Raw genomic sequence first — 20,260 nt, 5'->3', positions numbered from 1 at the left:
GAGAGCACTGCAGATCACAAGTTAGTCTCTGATTCCTCTTCACACATTCTGTATGACTTTGGGTAACTGAACATTAGGTGCTAGGAAGATTTTAAAACATTTTCGTGCATCCATTGCCCAGCTTCATTGATTCACTGCTGTTTAAAAAACTCAGCTAAGAGTTTCTAGAATAAAACAGTGGCTGTGTATAACATTATCTGGGATATTTCTCAAGATTTTTAGTGGACATTCACTTTTAAAAATGAGTACTACACTCTAGTTTGAAGTATTCAATGAAGCTATTGTGAATTTTCCACCTTTATTTTCTTCATTTTTCTTATCAGTTTTCAGTATGGGTTGGATGTAGTAATAACTTTGGCAACTGGGTTGAAATACCCATTATCCATGCTTTAGTCTCAGTACAGGTACTTAAGGGAAGTCTATATCATCACTCTAGAGTTTTTGATATTCTAAATGGCTTCAGCTTCCAGGATTCCATTACAAAGCACACATTTTGATTCCTGTTTCCCGATTGCCAAACAGACCTCAAACAGACCTGTTCTCTTAATAACACCTTTTCTCCAGATGCTTATTTCCACTGATGGAATAAAAAATGTTGTTGTCTACTTCTGCTCATCAGATGAAAAAAATCAATTTATTTCTTTTTATTGGGAACTTATCCTCTCCTTAATACTTACAATTTTTAAAGCATACTTGATCAGTTTGCATTGCTTGGCTTTATTCTGTGTTGCTCCAAAGAACTGCATGTTTCATAAAGCTAAGAATCAACTCATGTGGATCCTTGTGGTCCCTAAGAAACACACTGGCTAATTCCCATTAGTTTTGAGATATGCCATGTCTATTTTTAAAACAGTCTTGGTGCCTCATATTAATACCATATCATTTTAGTTCTTAATCAAAATGTCAATGTTGAGTCATGATCATTACAGAAGTGATGGTTTGCTAAACCACCATCCATTACCTTTATTAACCAAACCAGGGTCATTAACAGAACAAACTACTTGGAAAAGATCTAACGGGTTTTCCTGAAGCATTAATCATTTTCCTAATTGTTCATTAACAGACTGTCAGCCATTCCCATATTTACTGATGCTGGTCAAATTGGTCTGTTTTTAATGACTTTGTTTGAACAACACTGTGAGGGCATCATTACCCCTTTTCTCCCCTCTCCACTTAAATAAGTGAGCACCTCTGTGTCTGGAGGACTGATTGACCAGCATCAGGTCTGTCCTGGACACCTCTGTCCCTCACTAGGTGTGAAGGAAGGAAGTTTCTGGTAGCTTCTCTCTGAAGCCACCCATGTGAAACCCCACCCTACCAAAATCTTGTCAGGCACACCCAATACAAACATTAATGAAATTATGAAATTGGAGTGCTACACAGAACTGAGTCACATTGAGACTGGCACACAGATTGGGGTTCTCACAGAGCAACTTCAGTTATGTAAAATTTAAACGTCTTCTAAAATAGTCTTTTATGCCTTGTTTACAATTACTCTCAAGATATAATTGGAGTACAATTCACCCCACAGATGTTGAACATTTAAGGCTGGTTCTGCTGTGTTTTGTGGGTGCCCATCTGTCTCCAAGTTATCCAAGGAAATTAGGTTTAAACTAGGTGACTAATACTTATCTGGCTAAAGACAGTTGAAATAGACCCCATTCCTTGGAACATGGCTGATCCAAGGAAACCTGCAGTACAAAATAAAATTTTCAGCCTTCTTCACATCTTGTAGAAAAAAATATAATCATTACCCAATTCTTTTCAGTTGAGACCAGAGTTTACTGAAATAGAATAAAAGTGTCAGTTTAAATGTATCCTGCATTCCACATTTACTTTTTTTAATTGGCTTTTCATAGAAAGCAACCCTTAGAGAAATGCCAATTATTGTACAGTTCTTCTCTCTAATAAGGACAAGTTATCTCTCCTAAACAAAACCAGTATATATTTATAATAATTGTATGCTTATTAGATTGTATGACTGTGTGTCAGGGTTTTTATTAAAAAGAAGGCAGTCTGCATTTGAAATTATTAACTGAACATATTAGTTTACATTTAAGTCTGCATGTGCTTAGTCAGAGATTGCCCCTCAGGAAAAAAGCCCCCATACTTCAAAAGCAGAGTCTTTATTTCCCCTTATTCTATGAAAGTGTAGTCCTGCTTCCTAAAAGAATGCAAGTTCCTTTGCTTTTTTTAATTCCTCTCTCTCATCAAACCAAGTACACTGTCTAGCACTCAGACAGAAGAAATCAGTGAGACTGAGCCCAATTCACTGCCAATGAAGAGAGGAAAGGAGCTGACACACTTGATTAATCACTGCCATCTCCCTGGTGCTATCAACACAATGCAGCACCTGTGGCAAGGAGTATCCCTTTATGCTTCTCACTGGAGGCACACATTCATTGCAGTCACACATTCAGAATGGGATCTTTGATGAATAAGGAGCTATGCTTAGTAATGAGACGTGTCCAGTAATGAAGAGTGAATTTTTCCTTAGTGAAAATGTTTAAAAAAAAAATAAATAAAAAAGGCTTTCTGGCAGAGAAGAAATTGCAGATCTTTAAATACTCCAGTGCTATTAAAAATCTTAGACCTTAGCAAATGATTGACAATATTTCAATGACAGGGAAGTGGTTACTGGGAACTTGTCTGTGAAAACAGATGGTACTTGACACGTCTTTGGAAGAACCTGTCAGCCCCTTTAGAACACCAGGTCATCTAGACTGAAGTATAAAAAGAGAATATTCTTGTCCTGAAATGCTTACTGTGTAACTTTAGAAAAGCATTTGTGTATTAATTGCCATGAAGACTCCAGACTTACTGAAGGTGTGAGTGGTGCAGCAGTCTGCAGAGAGCCTTGCTCTGGACTCAGCTGGCACTTTGCTGCAGGTGTACATATTTGTGTGCATGTATACACAGGCTAACACACCAGCACAGGCACTTCAGCAAATATAAGGACTAGCCTGACTTGTCCTATAGGAATCTGGTGCTGGTTTGAATGTCCTCTTTGATTTAAGATACCTTGAAGATGACAAATATTTACAGGAGCTTACGACTTTCTCCAGCTTCAGGTGGAAGTTGCCAGGCTCCCCTCACAGTGCCTAAATGACAGTAGACACGTCTTTGCTGAATGCCACCCCACATAGTGGGGAATGCAACCCATCATTTTCTGCTTTATGCATTCATCTTGTGACATGTCATGATGACCAAAAATCAGAAACTCGAGGGTTTTATCTGCTCAGAACAGTCTTACTTCATTACTGAGATGGGTTTGTCACTCATTAATTTCATCTGGTCGAATTGTGTTTCAGTTTGCTGCTTTCACTAATGAGTCACCCTGTTTCTACTGTGGCTTGCTCACTCACTGAAGTGTGGGAAGAGATGTGCTACATGCAATAAGTTCAGCTGGCTTCACATATCAGTTTTGGTGTCCAGGACTGTGAATGAAAGAACTTCAAGTTTATTTTTGCTTTTGCTTTGCACTTTTACAAAAGGAAGTGATTGAAAAGGGGAAGTGACTAACAAGTTCTTAATTAAAAACCACTGTAAAACCAGACCTGACACCCCTAAGAGAAAAAAAAGCCTCTAATCTATATAGAAAATGTATGCATCTAACTAAAGAAAGTCATAAACTAATTACCCAGGGATTGATTTTCTCCAAAAATTCACTATGAAGCATTCTTGTAAGCTTATTCTTTATGCTTTGAAAACAAGCTGTTTTTATACTGAGGTCCATGTTATCATTTTCATTTGAAGAGGTGAGTATGCATTGTGTGCCAGTCCATTTTTCTACTTTTTTTTTCTGTTTTTTTTTATTTTTCCTTTTTTTTTTTTTTTTTTTTTTTGGTGTGTGTTTCCTTTATAATAGCATTGTTGATGAACTTGCCATGGCATTTTATTTAATATTATTAGTCTACATTTCTAGCAGTGACTCTCTGTTCAGGAGTAACCCTGCCAGTCTACAGCTAAGCAATGAAAGATTGGAGCATGGGAATGTTTCTAGAGTTCAGGGACAGGCTTGATCCATTTGGCAGCTTAAAATTTGGGATGAGAACCAGGCCTGTACTGTATGTTTCTTATGCCTTGCTTTCTGTAAGTTTTCAGTTCTGACCATTTTATTTGAAATTTCATTTAACCCACTTCAACAGCAGATTAAACTTTTGTTTTGATTATATCTTGAGAGAAGCATTCCACATTTATTCCTGTCAGAGTTCAATACTCTCTGACCAGGAGGAGGGCTCAGTGTTTATTATCAAATCTACTAATTTAGTGCACTTGTGATTTTGACTTAACAGAGTGCTGCAGCAATGTACTGCAATCATAACAGAAAAATAACTCAGCCCTTGCATACTGGTTGAATCAGAGAACAAACCTGTTTCTCATTACTGGTCCCTGTGTGCTCGCTGTCAGGATGCTGAGCATCCCCAGTTCCTAGGAAAGCATGCAGGGATTAAAGCCAGATCGGGCTGTCTTCCAATTTTGTCCTAGTAGTTGACCAGATTTTATACTTTGTGTTGGGCTGAGGCGTGTGTATGTCCTCCCAGCCCTGGCACACTGGTGTGGGTAGCTCAGGAAGACATAATTGCCTGTTAATTATCTCAGGGAACCTGATGATTCAATGCTGCAGCTGTCTTATCTAAAAACATTTCCCTTCATTCTCACTGGTGTTGAGATAAGCTTAGCTTTCTTTATGATGCTTTTTTCCCTGAGTTCATTGGGGTTTTTGCCTCATCTCTGAACATTCCTTCACTGTGGAGGTGTGCTGGTCCATCACAGCCACACAACAGCTGCTTTCCCCCAGTATAAATTTGTAATATATTTTCCCAATAAAACCATTGCATACAGTATAACTATTACACCTCAGGTAACACCATACAAATTGCAGAACACAGCAGCTACTTTTACCTGCTGACCCCGTTTTAATTATGATTCTAATAGATTGCTAATCTTCTGCAAAATCTTCTGAAAAGTTGTTTTGTTTTGGTTTTTTAATCTTTTGGACCTTATATTCTGATTTAAAACAGAAAAATCTAATTATTTGAAAAGGTATATTCTCTAGGTACCTAGAATCCATCATTAGTGATAAAGGAAGACAGGGAGTCAATACAGATAGTTGGCTTGGAAATATCCTGCAGGAACTGATGCTTTTCTATAGCTGAGTCATATGGTACAGAAAATCATATAGAGAGGTCATTGCTCATGTGAATCAAGTGACTAAGAATATGAAAATTACAACTCATTTATTTTACCCCTCAGATCAGAATTTTTACTCTTTCAATTTTTTTTTAAGCAGTGGGTGCAGAGCATACAGGAAGTGTTATTTTTCTAGTCTCCTTTTTCTCAAAAAAATCCTTTCTGGAGAAGACATGCAATGTGATGCTTTACATTTTACAAGGTAGAACAGCATTGCTCTAAATTGTCCACTTCTAAATTTTTTAAAAGTTATTCACCTAATAATTTGCAGGTTATGAAATAATTTACACATTTATGAAATAATTTACACATTTATTTCAGTGATCACTGTATTTATCCAAAGTATGTGTCCAGATTTACCTTTATGTAAAGGAATACGTATGAAGGAACATCTCTGCAGTTTCTGAGTAAGGCGGTGATATCAAAAAAAAAAAAAAGAAATACAGAGAATGAAGGGACTCACCCAGATACAGGCAAAGGTTATGTCCACAGAAGTAAATTAAATATGCTTGAGAATATTTCAGTGCAAACTAGCATTTACTGAAGTTGATTCAGTCACAGATGGACAGTAGATTTAGATGAATAACAGAGTTTCCTGTACATGTTGGGTCTTATTCTGGAACTGTGCATGATATTGCTGAACCTCTGTTTTGACTCTAGGTCTAAACTTGTTGGCTGTCCACCTTATCCAGCTCCTGGAATGCCTTTACAGAAGTCCCTTCATGGATGAGTAAGGTGGTATCTTGCAAGTATCTATTCTCCCTAATCTCTTTTCAAACACTTCTACAGTCCATTTTCAGGCAGTTCAGAGGAAATTAAGGATCACTTTATAAGATCTGAGTCTGAACCATAAAATCATCTTCCACCTGCTCACTGTCTGCTGAATGACTGCTAAAAGTGTGATGCTTAGTTTGGTTCGGGGTCATTACTGGTGAATCTTTCAAAGCCATGAAACTGACCTTCTGTTGCCATCAGAAAGGTAAGCAGAATTGGACTGGTAAGAGTAATGAAGAGCATTTTGTGAAGACTATTCTTTTCTTAGCTGGAGAAATAGGGTTACTCATCACACTAGTTTAATTAATTCAAAATTCATGTTTCTATATTCATTTTCTTAATTTGCAGCCCAAAAGGGAGGCAGTGTTATGCTTGTATGTGGAAAATGACAATGACTGATGCATCTTGGAGAGAGCTGCAATCTCTCAGTGATTCTCTGGTCTTTTCTTAATTTCCATAATTTATGAAACTCTAAGGGAAATCAGGTTTATTCTTACAACTGGTCTCATTATGGTTTATTCTCTCCTCTTAATTTAGGGAATACATTGACCTACTTCTTTGGTGAGATAACCTACATTCTTTGCATCTCCTTTAGTTTTGGATAAATAGTGAACCTCTAAATTTATTTTTCAACAAATAAAACTAGGGAGGTAGAGTTTCTATGCATCTAATGTGCTGATGATATAGAGATGTCTTCAGGTAGCATTTTTAAAGTATATTTTATATAATATGCCAGCTTGGATTCAGAGAAATACCTTTAATTCCTATATCCATGCTGTGACTATGATATACAGTATCATGTCAAAACTGTGATCCATTTCTCCTGTTTTAGTTGCAGAGATCTACACATGGGCCAATTCTCTCATCAATATCCCATACTTGAGAAAAATGGGTGCTCCTTAGAAGTGATTCACCTGGACTCTCAAATGTCAGCTTTGGGAAGAGGTAAATAATGCCCTGATAGGATTTACTTCTCTCCGCTGCCAACATGATTGTGTTGCTTCAAAGAGAGACCCCTGCATGGTAAATATCAGCATTATATCAGATGTCTATTTCATGGTTTCTTATCTGGAACTATAGCATCCACAAATATTGTACAGGTCTGGGGTTACCATTTTCCTCAAATTGGCACTGGGCTTGGGGCTTTGTGCCCATGGCTTTGCACTGTGGCTGTGCCAGCAAAGAAGAGAAAGAATATGAGCAACTGAAAATAGTCCCAATTCCCTTGAGGGTCTGGTCTTGTGTCTATTTTGCAGTCTTTTGTCCGTCTTCGTTGCAACAGGCTCTCTTAAATGTACTCTAAACGTGAATATTTCTTAATTCCATATCCTCAGTTTCAAAGGGTCTAATTCATGAGCCTTGTGAGCTTTTGTGAGGAAATAATGAGTTTATAAAATGGGAATACATATTCTGCAAGACAGATAAAAATTTTAATTGTAATTTTTAGTTCAGCCTGAATAAACTATGCCTCAAACACACGATAGCAAAAACTGCAGATTTGTTGCATTAAGCAACACTTTATTTACAGGTTTTTCTGCCCAATTAATAAAATCTGAGATGGACTTTTTTAAATGAACTGTTTGTCATATTCTTATATGCTGTAAACTGAAGGCTACATTATTTTACCTTGGCAACCATAACCATAACCATAACCATAGTTATCAACACTATTTTTAAAATCCAGATTTATTTCTTTTTAGGATATAATCAAGACACTATACTTATGAATTACAATAAGACAGAATTCCCTCTTCTCTCAACTGCTGCAAGAATTGTAAGGTCTTTGCTATGAAAATCTATAGATCAAGAGTTTAATATGTAAGGCCAATTTCATTACGTCAGGACATTCTAAATATGGATTTCATGAAACAAATAAAATAGCAATTATCTTTTTTAGAAAATAAAAGAAGACAGAAAAACAAAATCAAAGGTTTCATTCAATGAACAGTCACTTGAAAATGCTGGGTAAATGATCGGACTTGATGTTTTTAAAGTGTTTTTCCAACCTAAAGGATTCTATGATGCTATGATATTTACTGTTCAGTGCATCATCTTCCTTTTTGCTTATTTTCTTTTTTTTTTTCTTTAATGAGCATTTGTTTTTGAAACCTTTTTCCAAAATTCCAAAGTCTTCTAATTATTCTTGCTCACAGTTCCAGCAAAATCAGCTTCTATTAAAAGTAATAAGATTAAATATTTTATCAGAAAAGATCCTTTGGACCTTGGTATTTGTTTTTAGTGTCCAAAATATTTGTTATATTTTTATTCTGAGGAAAAGCAAGTCATTTTTTGTCTTAAAATAATAGTAGGAGAGGCCAGAGTCATGGGAGAGGGCCATCTCATAAACTTAGACTAAGTGATCATCGTTAGAAAATTAGAGAAAGAGAGATGTGAACACGGCTCGTGATCCAAAAGAACAACTTATATTTATAAATAAATTTCAGCATATAAATTTCTTAATATAATGGATTAGCAGAAAAGGAATAAACAGCATCCTGGCACCTCAAATGCACCATGGAAGAAACTTCTTCCTCTTCAGTACTACATGCAAATGTGTACTTGGAAATTTAATATTCTTTTTGTTAAAAACCATTTAATCTTCCACAAGTATTTAAACAGTGAAGATGACTGGATGATGGACAGCAACCTCTTTCTTTTGTACATCAGGCTCCCTTGTGAGCACTGATATGATGTGGGTGCTGAAATTTAATTAAAATGCCTATTAACAAGAAATCTCTATAAATATCTTGTCTTCAGTAGGTAGATATTTAATTTATTTTTAAAATAAATTGGTTTAGCTGTGCAAAGCAGAGCTTTCTTCTTTAGAAAGATTAATATGAATGAAATCTTCTTTTGTTTTCTAGTGAAAACATACTAATGATAGTGCTTTTAACTCAGATTTTATCATTAGCCTTTTGCCATGGGCAGATGTAAAAGCACAGAAATTTCACAGCAACTTCTGAGTCACCAAGTTCAACCCTGTGTCATAGACAAACTGAACAGACACCTATAAATGTATGATGCTCTGTTCAAAACAAGCTGCATTAAGTGCTTTGCATTACACTGGAGGAAAAGAAGGTTTAGAGCCTCACTTTTGGACTCCTAAAAGATTCCTTTTTCTAAATTCATATGTAAACTTACTAATGGTCCCCAGACGAGCTGCATATTTCACAGTTATTGCAAAAGCTATGCCTTACCTTGATTTACCTTGCCCCTGGATGTGCAGCAAGCACTGATGTGACTGAATTGCACTTGCATGGCAAGGTTTTGGTGGGTGGTGCTGCAGGGGTGGCTCCTGCCAGAAGACACCAGAGGCTCCAAGACAGACCTGGGCTGGCCAGGGCTGAGTCTCTCAGTGGTGTTGGCAGAACCTTGTATGTGACAATGTATTTAAGAAAGGATGAAAAATTATGGAAGAGAGGAGTTGTAAAACGTGAAAAAAACAACTCCACAGGAGAAGGGGGATATGCAGGTGCCAGTTCAGAAATTCCCTTGCAGACCACAGTGAAGACCATGGTGAGGCAGCTGTGCCTCTGCAGCCCATGGAAAATCTCTTATCAGTGCATGTAGATCTGTCCTAAAGGACACAGCAGCTTGTGAGAGCCTGCACCAGAGAAGGCTCCTGGCAGAAGCTGTTGACCAGTGGAGAAGGGGAGCCCATGCTGGAGCAGCAGTTCCTGAAGGACTGCACCCTGTGGAAGGGACCCAGCCTGGAGCAATTAGTGAATAACTGCATCCTGTGGGAAGGACTCATGCTGGATGAGTTCACAGGATTGTCTCCCATGAAATGAGAGGAAGAGTGGGAGGAAGAATAAAAATCAATAGGTGTTACAAAATGACCACAATCCCCATTCTCTGTCCTCCTGCACTTCTCACAAAGAGAAGGTAGAAGAACAGGGGAGGAAGTTGAACCTGGGAAAAAGCAAGAGGAGCAGGGCAGATGTTTTACAGTTATTCTTGTTTCTTATTATCCTGTTCTGTTTGATTGAAAATTAACAAAAATAATTTCTCCAAGCTGAGTCTGTTTTGCCCACGATGATAATTACTGAGTGACCTCTCTGCTGCCTGAGATTTTGGGTCTCATTTTCCCCCCATCCTTTTGATGGAAGGGGAGTGACAGAGCAGCTTGATGAGCTCTTGCCAAGGTCAACCCACCAGAGTTCTTTGTGTTGCACAATAGGCAACTCTTTGGAATTGAATGTAAGAATAGTAATTGGGAAAAGTAATGAGCAAAACATAGACTGAACAATGCTAGAGGGCAAAATCATTGTTAGGAATTTTATTTGCAGCTGCAGTGAAGGGATTAGGGGTGGAGTGCGTGTGAATTGTCTGTATCTGTTGGTGTTGAAATGGTACTTTAAACTTGATTTTTATACCTTAAAAAAACATAATTTTTAGATCCACAGGTAACCAGAGTGTTGATCTTTATTATTGAGTATTTATGTTTCTTTTTCTTGAGCAAGTTTTGGGGTTTTGACTGTGAAAAAGATTTTTTAAATTAAATCTAATTTATTTAAATGTAAGAATTAATTCTATCAGATTCAGATCAGCCCTAATTAATGATCACTTCAAAATGTAGCTCAAAGTGTAGGCTAAAAATGTAATTTAAAATTTAGTGTCCTCTTTGAAAAATCTTTTTCTTTCCTAAGGTGTACCTGCATCCTGAGATTTTTTTAAATTACTATCATGAATTCTTAGATTTATCAGCACCATAGTTTGTTTAATACTGTAAGTATTTTTAATTCAGCAAAAGTTGAAAGCCTGCACTACTAACTACACTTGAATGTAGATTTATTTCTCCAGCCCATCTTTTTTCATCCCATAGATTAGTGTTTAATTGTAAACAGAGTACATTAAGAAAATTTAACTATTAGATCCTAATACATTAAAGTCCATGACAAGTTCTCTTCAACAGTGCATACATATTACAGAACAATAAAAGACTTTAAAAGCCCACAAAATAGTTTCCTGTGATCAAGTTAAAAGCCCGTAAGTGATTTTAGACTTGCTATTTCCTTAAAAAAAAAAAAAAAAATTACCAAAGTTACAGGTGTTGATTGGAATTTTGGCCACACCAAAAGTCCTTCTGGGAAGCATTTTTTTCACAGGTACATTTAGTGGGGCTTTTTTTTTTTTTTTTTTTTTTTAATTTCCTCATTAGCAGTAGCTCTCTATAATCTCTTTTCATCTCTCACTGTAATTTTTTTTTTTTTTTTTTTTTTACTCTCAGCTTGGTCCCAACACTCCCACTTGTACCTGCAGTACTAGTACTTAATTGTTATGCAGAATCCTGGCTAAAATACTGGAGTCCCACATTGGAGCAAAGACCCATTCTTATAAAGACAAGGAACAATTTCTAAAAGGCAGTTAACCTTTTTTTTTTTTTTTTTTTTAAGTAATGGAATCTGTTTTGACTATGTTTAATTTGGTTGTTACTGGAATTTTCAGCTGAAAATTGAGGACGCTGATTTTTCAGCATAGCATGTTTTAGTGGGTATCCAGCATTAGAAATCAAAAGGAAAATCTGTAAAAACATATTTTCAGGATCTAATTGCACCAATTAGGAACATTATTTAGTTCTGTAACTATGATTTTACAGGTGATTTTACTGCTTTGATTTTACTGCTATGATTTTTACTGCTGTGATTTTACTATTATTTTACTGCTTCTGCCTATTTACTTCCAACATAAATGCTGACAGGCTATATAAGCAGGTGCCTGTCATTTCTCTGACTAGTTTATTCTTCAGGGAAAGTTTCTTCCTAAGTTTTGTGTAAAGATGAACTGACACTATAAGAAGGAAAACAATCTTCAAAAATTATTTTAAACTTAGACTTCAGAACCAAGCTACTCAACTAAATCTTACATTTTGAGTGAGGTCCTTATGTGAAATCTTGTTTTATTCACAACAAGACAAGAAAAATAATTAGAATTTTATCATCTTACTTTATCATTTGACTTTAAATAGTACTGAAGTTCTACATGCTGGATTTTTGAAGTATCTAAAGCAACTAATTTATTTTTAGCTTTCACAATCCCCAATGCACAAATGCATTCAGGAAGTTTCTAGAAAGGAAAAAAGTTAAAAAAGAAATGAAGCTTGACATGCCCATCTTCTATTTCCATTCTTGTAAGGTGTTGGTGACAAGGCTATGTTAGCAGGTGGGGAAAATGCACGTGCAAGGAATGGCCAGGGACTGCCACTTTATGGATTTGGCCAAGAGCAGATGTCTCCTAAAGAGACCCATTTCAGGACACAGCTGGACCTGTCAGCCAAGCTGGTGTTGTCCTGGAAAACCATAATTTAGAAAGGGCAAAATGCCAGACAGCAATTACTCTGTAACAATGCTTCTGTTTCATTTTATCTCAGGGATTGTCCTACCTAACAGATTACTAGTGCTGATATTGCAATGCAAATCTCTTTAAAGGCTATAAAATATGAAAAAAAAAATTCTTTATGTCCTAGGAGTGCATTGGGAAGTAGTAGTATGAAATGGGGATACAGATGTCTTGCTTACAGCCTTCCTTCAGAGATGGTAGTAGCTACTTATTTAAACACTGTATTCATGGGTGGGGGGAAAGGTCAGACTACAACACACCTTTGTTACAGAGGCTGCCACTGTCCCAGAGGTAAAAAAAGTCTTTGCCGTAAACTGAGGTGTGAAAAGTGAGCACTTGTTCCCTCTGGCTTCTGTGAGTGCAGTTCTCTTGGGGTTCATGATGTCATTGGGTCTGAGCTGCCTGTGCCAATGGAGTTTGGTGGTATCCTATGCTGCACACCTGGATGGGACTGTGTGTGCTCTCCCCGTGTCACCAAGTGGGCACAGCACAAGTGTTTTTTCCACAGGACACCGTGCATTTCACAGGTTTCATTTGTATCACACTTGCAAGTGGTGCTGTGAGACTCAGATCCAGCCTGTTGCCACAAGATTAATATTCTTGGGGACATTTTCTGCCATTCTTGGTTGAAATGTATTTTTGATTACTTTAAATTTAAATAGCCTTTGATTATAAAGGATCTGCCTTCTGGAATAAAGACAAATGTGAAATTTAGCATCACAGAATCCACATCACAGAGAAAAACATCTAGCTTTATAGCCACTGGAACTAACAGAGCTGGGCCTCTGGCAGGTTTGCAACTTAGAGTTAAAATACCTCATATCCACTAAGGTGTGAACTAGATCAAAGCCTTCTCTGCAGCTGGAGTCATCACGACTTTTCTGTTTCAAGAATAACATTGGGGTTTTCACCCTGCTACTCTTAGAGTCCCACAGATAATATGCAAGAGAAAAAATAAACCCTTCTGGTTCTGAGTCTTTCAAATTGAAGGGTTTTTTTATTTATTTCATAACTTAATGTCACTTGCCAATCTCCATCACCTGCCTCCTTATCCAAACTGTGGATGATAAACAGGCAGAATTCTCACATTGTGACAAGCATGGGTTTTGATTCTCCTCTGTCAGCCAAGCTTCTCATATCAGTACATAATTTTTCATTGCTGAAGCTGAGAACACTTCAAAAATATGGATGATACAAGCGGTTCAGGAAAAGATGCTGGACAAGTTCCTGAAAATATATGTAACCATCTAACATAATTTCATAGAGGTATTAATAAAATTACTTTGTGTGCTAGATATGCTTCATTGTAGTGCAGAAGCTTCCAGTAGGGTGTTTTTTATTCTGTGAACATGTTTGTGAAAATGAGGTGAGAAGAGAGGGCTTAAGGCAGGTGACATGAAGAGTGAACCTATCTGTAAGAGCAGAGAGGCTGTCACAGAGCATTTGGTTTATGTGGCAAGGTTTTGTTAGCTGGGCACTGCAGGTGTGGCCCTTTGGGAATAGACCAGGGCTCCTGTTGGTCACAGCCAGTGCCAGCCCCTCCATCTGACCCACCACAGGACACGGCTGAGCCCATCAGGGAGCCTGGTGGCACTGCTGCAAGAACAAGTTTAAGAAAGGGTAAAAACCCTGCACAGCAACTGGAGAGGAGTGAGAAAACAGCAACAACAATAAAAAACAAAAATGGCAGAGAGGAGATGCTGGGAATGCAACTCCCCTTCCTCATCCCACTGTGGCAGTCTGCATAGTGCATGGATGAGTTAAGGAACAAAGAAGTGAATTTTAGCCTGGGAGAAAGTGGGGGCTAGGGGGAAGGTTTTGAGTTTTGTATTTCCTTTTCACTATCCTACACTGTTTTTAATTGGCAATAAATTAAATTAATCTTATCCAATCTGAGTCTGGGTACTCAGGGGTTTTTTTGCCCATGATGGCAATTAGTAAGTGATCTCTCTGTCTTTATCTCAACCCACAAGATTTTTTAATCTTGTTTTCTCCCCTCCATCCTGTTGAGCAGGAAGAGGAATATAGTAACTGGATGGGTGTCTGACAGCAAGTCAAGGCCAAGTCCAGTCATAGACACAATAATGAGTTAGTGAAATAAATAAGTTTTTATCACATCCTCCTCTCCAGGAAACATTGCCACAATTTGGTTGTTGTCATCTCACTGTTCAGACCTGTGGATCTACAGAGACAGAGTGTAGCATACTTAGGAAAGGCTGAGGGTTTCCAAAAAGAGAGAAAGTTTCCCAGCACTGTGATCTCTCGAAAATAGGTGTCTAAAGTGTGACCTCTGTCAAGGATGCTTGGATTGCTACTTAAGGACAACTTACAGGGTACAGAAGACAGGGTAGCTGCATAGTCATTATATCTGAATTGGTGGTTATATGCCAGTGGGAGGGAAGTCAAATCTTCTGAGCAAAACCAGCTGGGTGCAGTTTTGAAATGTGTTCTCAAACAGAAGTGCTGACATAAGGCAAATTTCACAAGTAGAGCTGACTCTAGGACTAACTCTCACTCATGGTGGATGAAATCTCAAAGCAAAAAAATTAAAGAACTAGAAATGGAGACAAAAGTCAAGACAACATATTGTCTTTTATTCTATAACTCTTATCATTATTGTCCCTGAAGAGATGTGAGAAACATTATATCTTACATGTGCAAACACTGATACACTTTCAGGAATCTTGACAGGAAGATATGTCTGCTCTTTTCTAAACATAACCAAAGCTGGTATTCCTAGCTTTTTCCTTCCTGTCACCTAATTCACAGTTGTTTTTTTCTACTGTCTGCTCTGACTGCTGCAATCCTTACAGTTTCACCACAAGAAGAATCATATTTCCTCCTGCTTCATGAGTGGACAAAAGCTTGTCAACAGCCCAAAAAAACTAAATAAAAATGAATTTAAAAATTTAGTTAAAAATTCCATAGATTTTGCACACATTTAAGTGTTTACAAATGCAAAAGCATTTGAGAATGAAAACATCTGACTGAAATATGCCTTAGGTTTTCTGTTGATTTGCAGTGAAAATGAGTCCTTTCAGGATAAAGGGCATAATTATCTTGATTATAGTTTCTGCAAGTATCCCCAGGTCTTTCTCTGCAAAGTTGCTTCTCTTCAGATGGACCCCAGTCTGCTTTGCTGCATGGAGTTATTATAAAAGGTACTTAAGTAACAAAGCTCTGTCTGTTACTTTTCTATTGTGAGTTTGATCAAACCCTGGCACAGATTACCCAGAGATGTTTTGGAGTCTCCCCCTTGGACTTATACAGAAATTATCCAGACATGGTCCTGTGCTAAGTGGCCCTGTTTGAGCAGGTGTTTTGGACCAGATGACCTCCACAATCTCCTTCCAGCCTCACCCATTCTGTGAGCTGCTGGGATTCGATGTGCTGGATAGGCACTACTTCTGTATCACTGGTATGTGATTACTGAAAAAAATGCAAGTAACCTTGTATTTGTGTGGCAAGATAATTCTTTGTTAAGAGAAAGATCCTTGATCACCAGGATCTGAGACATGTACTTCCCTCTGTAGCTTTGACTCTGCTAATGTGTGTTTCATCTACACTTTTAGGATATTTTTCAAGATGAGTAAATCAAAGCAGCTTCACATTTACCAGTGCTTCATTGTGAACATTCTTCAGGTCCCTGAAAATTCAAATATTAAATGAATTGAAACTCATGTGAAGAAAATCATCATGAGCTAGTCAAACATTTTTCTCGTTTCTGTTTCCATTTCAACTACAGTAACATCTGTTTCCCAGTCAGAACCATAGTTTGGCTTTCTCAGAGAAAAAACCACTTTCCCACTGCCATTACAGGATCTGTTTTTACTGCTTGCTGATCATATTCTAAAATAAACTGTGAATAACTAATCATAATTTTAGATAACAATCATTTACCTTTAATCAGGGGAGTTCTGAAACACCTGTTTTAATATTCCTGAGTTGCAATTTTGTTTTTCTCTACAGCTGTTGAAGCAACAAATCCTAGTTTTATAGTGGAAATGAAGTTTTATTTTGGATGTGTGCGTGAAATCTAAAAATCAGTTCTTGTAGATGAATAGAATGACCATTTCTGTTAATTCATGAAAACAATAAATTTTGGGAAAAACCACAAAAGAAACACAGGGAAATTTATCCATGTGTGAGAAATCATTGTACCATGGCAAAAAGAGCATTTAATTTTCATTGTTTATAAATTAGAAACAGATTCTAAACCTATGAATTCACAGCTGTGGGAAACTACATTTTTGGGACCTCTCAGGTCACCAGGGGTTAGAAGAGTGGCACTACTATGATTTCACAATGCTGACTAATTGGAAATCAATGACTAACTGAATACAAGTCTCCCCCATCACTCAGACTGAGTCAGTGAGTGATTTTGGAAGGTTGAGATGACAACAGCTTTCCCAGGAGTCTTCCAGGCCTTTATGGAAGATGTGTGGCCTGTAAACCTGGCTGGCAAGTGCTTGGTATGCTGTCACTTCTCCACAGGCTTGCTCTGAGTGCACTGGTCATACATGATATCTTTTTCTGGAAAACATCCTTCAGGACAGAGGACAGCAGGACAAGAGGGTTCTTTGGATAGACAGAGTAGGATTTAGCACTAAAGTCAGTGGAGGAGGCTTGGAATAGTGGAAAATAATAACAGAAAATATTTAAGCATAGCTGTTTATCTTTTTCATTATATTTTATTCTGGCACTTAACCTTTGGTCATTCTGACGAGTCTTACTTGGTCCCTGTGTCCATCATATTGTCAGACAGGGAGCACCACGGGGAGCATAATGATGCCCCTAGTGTCATCCCAAATCTCAGCATTTCCTGTATTTATATTGTGTTAGTCACATGCTTCATTATTTAGTATTGCACATCTAACTTGATGGACTGGTAGTTACGTTTGATTTAAAGGGAAGTAGAAATTAAAATATAGGGGAAAACCACAGGTATCTTATTTCAATTGCATCTAGCCCCTTCTCTCCTAAAGGTAGCACCTCAGTGTGATACAATAACTTAGTTATTCTCATAATGATGTGGTCAGTATTTTGGTATCTGGAAATGTACTAAAGAATAGTGAAATTCTACTACTGCAACCTTAACTACATTTTTAATAAGAAAGGTAAAAGTTGGGCTTTTAGTTCATTTCCAGCTACTGCTTCCTATTTTACTGTCAATAAAGATCATAAAATTCTCCACGAGTCATTAATTTATGCATCTGCTTTTTATTTGGGTGGATCCACAAGCTGAGGAGCACAGTGTCTTGTCAACATTTTTACTCAGGGTCTCAAAGACTGAGGCAGAGAGGGGTTGAGACAATATATATACACCCAGAGTTCATATACTGCAAATAATGTACAGAAATGTCTTAAGAATCTGTGTACCTATTACACTCAGTGTTTGTACTGAACACACTGGAGCGACTTATAAAATTTTGTCTATGTCACATAGGAAATTGCCTTTTGCTTTCTGTGTTCAATTTATTTCTGATAAATAATTCATTTGAGCAATTAGTTCTGAATCTTTACCCTCTTGGTATGAGAACATTGACTAAGTTACAAGGTGAACAATTTCTGTGGAGTGTAAGCCAAAATGAGTAAGAGAAATACCAGTAGAATAAAATATCTGAATGTTGTGAGGGACTGAAAGGATTGAAGTCTCAAACATTTTGGGGGTGTGTGTGTGTGGGGAAAAGGGGAAAGTTGGGCCTTGCCTTTGGGTGCCATGACCAGCAGACCCTGGGAAACTGGAGGCAATGCTCTACACCTGTGTCTGGAATCCCATTCCAGCCCCAGAATGGCCAGATGGCTGGAAGTCCTACCTGGGAATGACCCAGGAAAGCCAAAAGGTATTTAATCCAGGATATGTGGTGAGCATGTCTTAACCCTCCCTCCTCCTGGAATATCTATCAGCTGAACACTGCTGGAACCAGACTTGTTCTTTTCCATATCTTTTCTTTCTTTCTTCTTCTAATCCCTTCTCCTCGGAGTTTTGACTAACTTAAAATTGAACGGCCTGGAGTCTACTAATTTGAATAAGCAAAGTAAATGCTTTGAGAAATTTTTTGTGTGTTTTAAACTTTTGCCAAAGTTTAAAAGTGTTTTGGTTTTCTGGAGTTTCCAGTTAAGTTTTTTGTTGTTCTGACCTCTCAGAGTGTCTTGTCGATATTTCTCTCTTGCATCTCACTCAGAGTACATCAACACCCCCAAGGCCTTTTTAAGAGTCTCATTGAGTGAGTTTTCTGGGGCTTTACAAATGCACCCATGCATATCTGATGAGAAGCCCATGAAGGTCAAATAATGAACAGATAAGTGTCAGTCCTTGTGGGAGACTGGAAATGTCATCAGATTAGTTATGTGATTTTGCATATATAAGCTCAGCTCAAAATAGATGCATTTGAAATATCACTGGGACTCTTGAGAATTACTCTAATATCCTTCCAGCATGTGTTTTTTAGCAATCCATATATTTTTCACTGTTCTTAGGAAGTTTTTTGTATATTAGCTAGGCAGATGTGCAAAAACTTTTGGAGAGTCATCATTTGCATTACCAAACAGATCACATCTCTGTAGATCTCCTTCATATGTATCTCTTCAGAACACCTGAGCATGAGAGTGAGGGAACTGGTATTGCAGTTAGAGGAGTTACTTGGCTGTTTGCTTCGTGCATAGATGATTACAGGTACAGGCAGGCAGCAGTGCTAACAGAATACAAGAGATTACTCTCAATGTTATGATTCTGCAAAATCAATCTCAGACACAATACTTAGGACCTTCCTGGTATCAAACAAAATGAAAAACAGCAATTCTGATTTCTCCACTGTCACTTCAGCCATGTGGATCTCAGCCCCCCCAGTGCACAGCTGCACTTAGGAGCTCTGCACGGAGGTCTACAGGCATCATCAGGCGTTTCCTTAGAAACAGGAGCCATGTGTAGGTTATCCAAACTGCTTCTCCTGCACCAGGTTTCCTTGGCAGCAAGGAAAATGCTTAGAAAGGGAAAAAAAGGGACAGACCAATTCCAATGCATGAGTGAATTTCAACAGTTTGCACAGCCTGGGCTGAAAAACAGAAATGTTGTGCTTATTGAAATAACTTCTTTTTCTAAACATCTATATGGACCTGAGCTTTTCTCTTCTGATACTGACAGAGAAGGTGCAGGGGTGGCAGTGTGCCTGGCCCATAACAGTGTCACAGCTGTCTGTGCAGCACAGCGTGGTCCCAAGAGATTTGCATGGCCATAAATGCAGCATCTTCCCCTGCAGGTCCAGTGGACACGGTGGCCCTGGGGAAGCAGCTTGCATGAGTTGTGTACTGCCAGCAAGCTCAGGAGTCCAGCAATCTGTGAAGGGTAGTGCTTAAATCAGTGAAGTTTCTCTGAGGAGCAGAGGTTGACCTTCACTATCAACATCACAAACCATTTAGTCACAAACCAACCTGTGTAAGATCAGGGATGAAACAGTACAGGGCTCCTGTGGCTGTCACTGACTATAAATAAACTTACCCAGTTTGCAGATTGCTGGGGTATATCCATGCTTCACATAAATAAAAAGGTATGTCCACTCCTTGACAAGGCAGATTAACCCCTAGATTGTTGTATGGTACTGAGAATCAGGAATAAATGTACCAAGCCAACTGACCTAAAACATGTGGATATTTAGACAGAAGACTCTATCTGAATTGTAAACTGTTTCAGAGGTATTTGAATTTAATTAGAATCTAAAATACACACATTGCTTTGTCTCTCTGTCTATCTATCTATCTATCTATCTATCTATCTATCTATCTGTCTGTCTATCAGATAATGAGATTAACAAATTATTTCTCAAGTAGAATGCAAAATAGAAAATGTATTCCTTGTGTTTGTATATTTGTATTTGACTTAGGACAGCAATACTGTCTGAAATGTGAAGTAATGATGCACCCTAGAAGAAACAATAGTGGAAGAAAGCTTGAAGAT

The sequence above is a fragment of the Erithacus rubecula genome (genome assembly GCF_903797595.1).
Source record: "Erithacus rubecula genome assembly, chromosome: 1".
Taxonomy (NCBI): Eukaryota; Metazoa; Chordata; class Aves; order Passeriformes; family Muscicapidae; genus Erithacus; species Erithacus rubecula.
The sequence above is the reverse complement of the archived record's forward strand: the minus strand, read 5'-3'. Positions refer to the sequence as shown.